Raw genomic sequence first — 6,575 nt, 5'->3', positions numbered from 1 at the left:
CCGGAGACCCAAAACTATAATTTAGATAACATGCTGCTTCTGCTTCTGTAAACTGTTTTTTGCAAACCAGGTTCCTCATTCCAAACCTTGGGATGTAATCAATACCTTTGTGATCTTTGCCTATATAAATCTGGTGTTGGGGCTGGGGAGGGCACTATGAGATCTGGGAGAGCGAAATGCCCCCTCATAGTCCCGGATTTGCAATAAATGTGACTCTTTAATTCAACTTCTTGAGGCGTCCTTGTGTGATTCGAGGGGTACATTACAACACTCACACATACTCACACAATACACATGCTCACATGCTCACACACATATGCTCCCATGCTCACTCACACTCAAGTGCACACGCACATGCTCACATTTGCACACTCACACGTGCACACTCAGGGTCCTCGCTCACCGTCTGGCCCTTTATGCTCCTTGGCTTTGATACTCAAAGATGAACTTGAGGCAGAAAAATAAAATAAAATAAAATAAAATAAAATAAAATAAAATAAAGTCTATTCTCCACCTGCTGTTTAACTGCTCAATCTTTGCGGGTGATTGCAGGGTCCAGCCCCACCCCCACTGCAGGGTCCTCTCTTCTTTTTTTAAAAAAAGGATATATTTTTATTGATTTCAGAGAGGAAGGAAGAGGTAGAGAGAGATAGAAACATCAATGATGAGAATCATTGATCGGCTGCCTCCTGCACACCCCCTATTGGGGATCAAGCCCACAACCCGGGCATGTGCCCTTGACTAGAATTGAACCCGGGACACTTCAGTCTGCAGGCCTATGCTCTAGCCACTGAGCCAAACCAGCCAGGGCAGGGTCCTCTCTTCTTATCCCTCCCATCTCACTAAGCCCAAGGGTGTGACTGTGTCACCATCAAACTGTGTGTATAAAGGACCAAAACTCTCATGCTAGGGCCAACGCTCTACCCACGGAGCCAAACCAGCTAGGGCTTTAACACAATATTTTACCAAATCGAAACAACAGAAAAACGACAACAAACAAAATGTCAAAATTTTAAATAAATACAAAATCTGGTCCTGAGCTTGCCTACTCGTCTCACTCACCTCCCCCTAACCCCTGCCCAGCCCGTGGGCAGCTTGACCTCTTAAGAGGGAGGGAAGACCCTGAGCTCCCCAGGTGGGTCAGGGCTCACCCCCTTTGCTGGGCATCGTCCCTGAGAAGCCCCACCTTGTTGGGTGGACTGTGGTCTGCACAGAGCTTGGTCACCTGGCTCTTCAGGGCCATGGGGAGGGCAGGTGGGCTCTGGGGCCAGAGCTTCCCCCACCAGCCCTCGGGCAGGGACCATCTAGAGAGCAAAGGCAGCTCCATGGACCCGCCCCCACGGGGTCAGCCACTGCAGCCGCCTGGGCTGCGGGCAGGGACCATGGCCTTGTGCCCCCTTCTCCTCCAGCAGCATCAGTCACCCCGAACGAACGCAGTTCACTCTGAGGTAATTGCTGTTCCCAGCACCTTTCCTCGCTCCTTGCTGCTTCCAACTCCATCTGTTCTATTTATAGGTGACTATTTAAGACACAAATTACTCCCGTAACGTGACCTTTACATTTCGAGAGAGCTCTAAAGACAGGCCTGGAACGGGGGCTAATGGGCCGCCTCCTGTCTGGCAGGTTAAGCAGTAAAACGGCCTCTTTTCTCTTAAGCAATGAGTGTACTTTTATGTTGCAAGAGGCTTCTCCAAAAACATAACTTCCTTGAAGTAAACCGCAAATTGCGTTTCCCTGCGGGTGGGCGGGCATGTGGCTCTGTCCTAGTCACCGTCAGCCAAGCAGGCGAGCTCGCTCTCCACGCACAGGGTTACAGTGTCCCGGCCTTTCCCACTTGCCCCAGAGTCTCCCATGCCCTGTCCACTCCCCGATGTCCTCCTGACGCCTGGGGGGAGGAGGGGCCTTTGCCCAGCGCAGGCAGAGTGGAAAACGGATAAAAAATCAGATGGCTAGTGCTTACCCACAGCTGCTGTCCTGGCTTGCTTCCAAATACTCGACACACGTTAATTTATTAAATCTTCAACCTCTGCGGCAGGTACTATGGCCCATCCCTGTGTGACAGAGGGGGAGGCTGAGGCACGGCTGTCTGGCTCCTTCCCACAGCCTGGCACCCTACAGACAGCACAGGGCCAGCAGCCCTCGAAATGTGCTGAGGCCTGAACTCGGGCTCTTCCTCAAGCCAATTACATGAAGTAACGGGGTGTCTGGGTCACCGAATGGGTAAGTACATAGCTGTGTGGTTTTCCTCTCAAGGTCAAGGCCGGGGACTCCTGATGGGGAGGTCAGGTGGCAGGAGGCAGCTTCAGGCCTAGGAGTTGGAGACTGGAGTCTTTAGAGTCGGGGTGGAGCTGGGGGTCCGAAGATGCCCAGCTGGGGCCTCTGAGAGGCGGGGAGGCTGACCCGTGAGCAGGACCAGCAGGAAGCAGCCAGTGAGGAGCCTGGGCGTCCTGCCCAGCCCCCAGCCCAGTGGGCACAGCGCTGAGGGACACAGGGTTACCCAGGCAGGGGAGGGGTGGGCAGAAACGCTGACCTCTGTGCCCAGAGCCTGGTGAGTCTCTCAGCACCCAGGTCCCCTGGCTACCCAAGCGGGATGTCACGCAGTGTGAGGGCATCAGGGAAGGGGTTGGGGTGAAAGGTGGCCACTGAGGCTGTGACCATGGTGCTTCTTAGTGTTAATACATGTCTCCACGTTGCCAGGAGTTTGACCCCAAGAAAAGGTGAAGACTTGGGTTCCAGCTTGGTCAGGGCAGGTGGCCCCGTCCAGGGGAGCTCCTCAGAGGGGGTGATGGAGGGCATGGGAGCCCCGGAGCTGCTGCTCCGTAGGTGGAAAAGGGACTTGACCATTGGTGACTCACCTGTGGCTGGTGCTTCCAGAAGTCTTTGGGGCCGAGAGCCAGTGAATTCTGTCCTGTTTAGGCTAGTTTAGGCTGCTCACTGAAGCATTCAGATTCACACTTGCCGAAGTCACCATTTTTTAAAATATATATATTTTATTGATTTTTTACAGAGAAATAGGGAGAGGGACAGAGAGTCAGAAACATCGATGAGAGAGATCAATCAGCTGCCTCCTGCACACCCCCCACTGGGGATGTGCCCACAACCAAGGTACATGCCCTTGACTGGAATCGAACCCGGGACCCTTGAGTCCGCAGGCCGATGCTCTATCCACTGAGCCAAACCGGTTTGGCACACTGGCCCCATTTTTGAAATTCAAGCACATCTTGGATTTGTATCAGGGCAGAACTTATAATAACTACTAGAGGCCCGGTGTAGGGATTTGTGCACTGGTGGGGTCCCTCGGCCTGGCCTGCACCCTCTCGCAATCCGGGACCCCTCGGGGGATGTTGGACTGCCAGTTTTGGCCCAATCCCCACAGGCCAAACTGAGGGACCCCACTGGTGTACGAATCCATGCACCGGGCCTCTAGTATACATATAAGATCTTTGGTTAATCTCTGCCCGCCCTCCCCTCTCCCCACTTCCCTCTGAGATTCATCAGTCTGTTCCATGTTTCCATGCCTGTGCGCTGAGCATCTGCCCCCTGTTAGTCAGTGCGCATCATAGCTACCGGTCGAACGGTCACTTAGGCTTTTATATATACAGATTTTCATGAAAACAAACCAACAATTGTCCAACAAGAGGCTGTAGAGGTCTGGCTGCAAAGCAGAGGGTATGGCTGCTCCACCTCTCCCAGGCTGCCTGCCCACCCACCCCGGGAAAAAGGACACAAAGTCGTGACGCCAGAAGCCTACCCCCGTCACCACTGAGAACTGCAGCCTGCTCCTTGGCCCCCAGGAAGGGAGAACTGGGGAGTGGAATCACAGGGTTGGGAATGGGGTAGGGTCGGGAGGCGGGTTGGTGGTTTCAGGTAAATCTGAACGAAACAGCATTTTGATTGGCACAAAATGAAGGGCTATGAGAAAGTTGTTGGCTTGGAAATCAGGAAGCTGAGAGAAGTGGAGGGAAAGGGCCTGGACCTGGCTAGTGGGTGGGAAACCTGTTCCCATGGGTGCCCTGGGATGGAGCTGTGGGGCGTGCAGGCCGCAGGGGACAGGGGGACATTCTGTTCCCAGAGTGCGAGGGCTGCCAAGGTGGGCACTGACCAGACAGTCCACACCCCCTTCCCACCTGGGGAGGAAACACCCAGAACAAGGCTCAGGCAGCTCAAGTGCCTCAAAGCAAATGGAGTGTGAGGCCCTGGGGCCACAGGGTGGAGCAGGGAGGACTGAGGGTGCTGGGCTGTGTGTGGCCTGGCCCTTCGGCCTGGAGGCAGGATTCATCCCAGGAAGCTCAGGTCAAGGGCAGTGATGGAAGCACTGGCACAGGAGCCCACCTTGCACCCTCCCGGGAAAGGACAGGGCCGGCCATGCGCAGCGTGGTTACACACTGTCCTCCTGGTGACGTGAGCCCACGCAGGAGACAGGGCTGCAGGGCCACGACCAAGTCAGGTGCCAAACCGGCCCCAGCACCATTTGTCCTCCACTCCATGAGCCCCAGTGCTCTCTGCTGGCCCAGCCAGGGCTGGATGCCCAACTGCTTTGTCAGCCCATGCCCCGGCCCTGAGCTCTGGGGATGGCAGGCAGGCCAGGCGGGCAGGGCAGACCTGGGGGTACTGCAGGCTGAGGGTGAGCAGCGAAGCTTGAGATGGTGGCTTTAGGGCTGTGGGTAAAGTAGGGTGACCTCGAATATCCCTCCCCATCCTGCCTCACTGCCTTGGCCCATGGCCAAGGAAATCAGCAAGGCAGACCAGCGTGGGCATCCGAGGAGTTTGGGGCCACTTTCTGGCTTAGTTGACCCCAATGCCGCCCCCCAACATTCCAGTGTTTTCTCCTCCTTTAACTCTCTGGCAAACCTCTTAGAGCCGGGAACTGTCCAGGGGCAGAAGAGGGAAGGGGCCCCCAGATCTTCGCTCTGGGTCAAGCTCTGAGGTGTAAGACTCAGGAGAGAGAAGGACTGTGGGGGCCAGACTCTCTGGGGGACCCAAGATGCCTACCCTGCTGCAGCCCACGTGATCCCCAACCCCAGGGGGTGGGCCAGACCTAACCTGATGAGCTGTAGGCGAGCTGGAGCTCAGAGGCGAGACAGCAGGAGTAGAGGATTTCTCCTGCTGGCCTGGGCACGAGGCAGGGAACTGTGGGTGGCAGCCAGCAAGGACACAGGAACTTGGAGCCTACAGCTGCAAGGAACTGAACTCTGCCAATAACTGGTGAGCTGAGAAGGGGACCCTGAGCCTCACATGGCAGCCCAGCTGACACCTGGACTTTGGCCTGAGACCCTGAGCAGGGCCTGGTGTTCGGTCACTGGATACGCAGCAGACATCTAACACGGGACTGAATAATCACTTAGGAAGGAAAGGAGAGGAGAAGAGGGAAGGAAACAGGAAGAAGGGTTAACTGCAGGGAGGTTGTGAGCTGAGCTGCCAGGGGCATGGGGCATGGAAGGCCCAGCGAACAACCGACTATCATAACTCAAAATCCTCAGCCAGGCTCCTGGGGAGACACAGGAGGGTGTGCTGAAGGGGACCCATGTCACTCCCTATGAGCCAGGCCCTGGTGGGGACAGGGGCTTGTCTGCGTGAGACCCTAGCACTGCAACCCCTGGGGGTCCCCTGAACTGCACAGAGGAGCCCCAGGTGGGGGCAGTGGCTGAGGGCCCCGGGCAGCTAGGGCCGGGCCGGCCTGGCCTGAGGCCAGGGGTGCAGTCTTCCTGGGTCCCACCTTCCTAGCAGCGGGAAATGAGGGACCTGGAGGGTGGAACACAGCTGCCTGGAGCTTGCCCAAACTCCCCTGGTGTCCCTGGAGGGAGGGCCTGGACAGCTGGGGAGGGGCCTTGAGACCTGAGACCCCTCAGGAAGGAAGCCCCCAGTGAGCCTCACCCGTGAGCCAGCCAGGCTGGTGGTGAGAAGCCAAGTCCTCCGAGCCAGCCCTGTGACATGGGCTGCCCAACAGCTGAGCCTGGCTCCAAGGACCCCAGGCCTATGCCAGGCTGGATGAGTGACCAAGCAGCCTGTGCCCACCACACACTCAGAGCCCTGGTCACCCGCGTGGGGCATAGGACAGCCCTGGGAGGGCCATGGCTGCAGGGTTCAGACCCTGGGAGGTTCCTTTGGAGGAGGCTTCGCTTGAGGAAAAGAATAAGGCAGAGGTGTGGTGGCGTGTGGAGTTGGCCACTGGCAGGGGGTGGGATGGCATTCTGACCCGGAAGAGAGGGAATGGAGATGCCACGGGCGCCCCCCAGAGGCCAATGGTGGAACTGCACCTGCTCCCTGGGGCCAGGCCCAGATGGGAGTGGAAGAGGGAGGTGACAAGGGGAGGGATGGCGAGAGGCAACAATATCCCCAGGATCAGGGCCAGAGAGGGCTGGCGGCCCCCTGGACCTCCACCCTGCCCCCATCCACAGCAAGAGGGGAGGGCTCCCCACAAATAAGGCAACTCCACAGAGGATGCCATTGTGGGGGTAACCCTGAGATGGCACCCACGGGGGAATGACACTGTTGGGGGGGATGGGGAATGACTGTTGAGGGGGATGGGGAATGACACTGTTGGGGGGGGGGTGGGCTGCTTTAAAGATAGAGTT

The 6,575-nt window shown here is 57.0% G+C and overlaps 1 long non-coding RNA gene across 1 annotated transcript in view; it reads right to left on the bottom strand.

Annotated features, from left to right (window-relative positions):
- LOC102258672 overlaps positions 1-6,557 on the bottom strand; it is an 11,839-nt gene extending 5,282 nt beyond the window's left edge. Inside the window, exons 1-3 of the long non-coding RNA XR_314397.2 lie at positions 5,044-6,557; positions 2,856-2,954; positions 1,961-2,051 (exon numbers count right to left, since the gene is read on the bottom strand). This is a non-coding gene — a long non-coding RNA (uncharacterized LOC102258672). The remainder of the gene's footprint in view (positions 1-1,960; positions 2,052-2,855; positions 2,955-5,043) is intronic.
- Positions 6,558-6,575: the final 18 nt, after the last annotated feature.

Source organism: Myotis brandtii, unplaced genomic scaffold, assembly GCF_000412655.1.
Source record: "Myotis brandtii unplaced genomic scaffold, ASM41265v1 scaffold638, whole genome shotgun sequence".
In the NCBI taxonomy this organism is placed as follows: Eukaryota; Metazoa; Chordata; class Mammalia; order Chiroptera; family Vespertilionidae; genus Myotis; species Myotis brandtii.
This window is presented reverse-complemented; position numbering and strand designations above follow the sequence as displayed.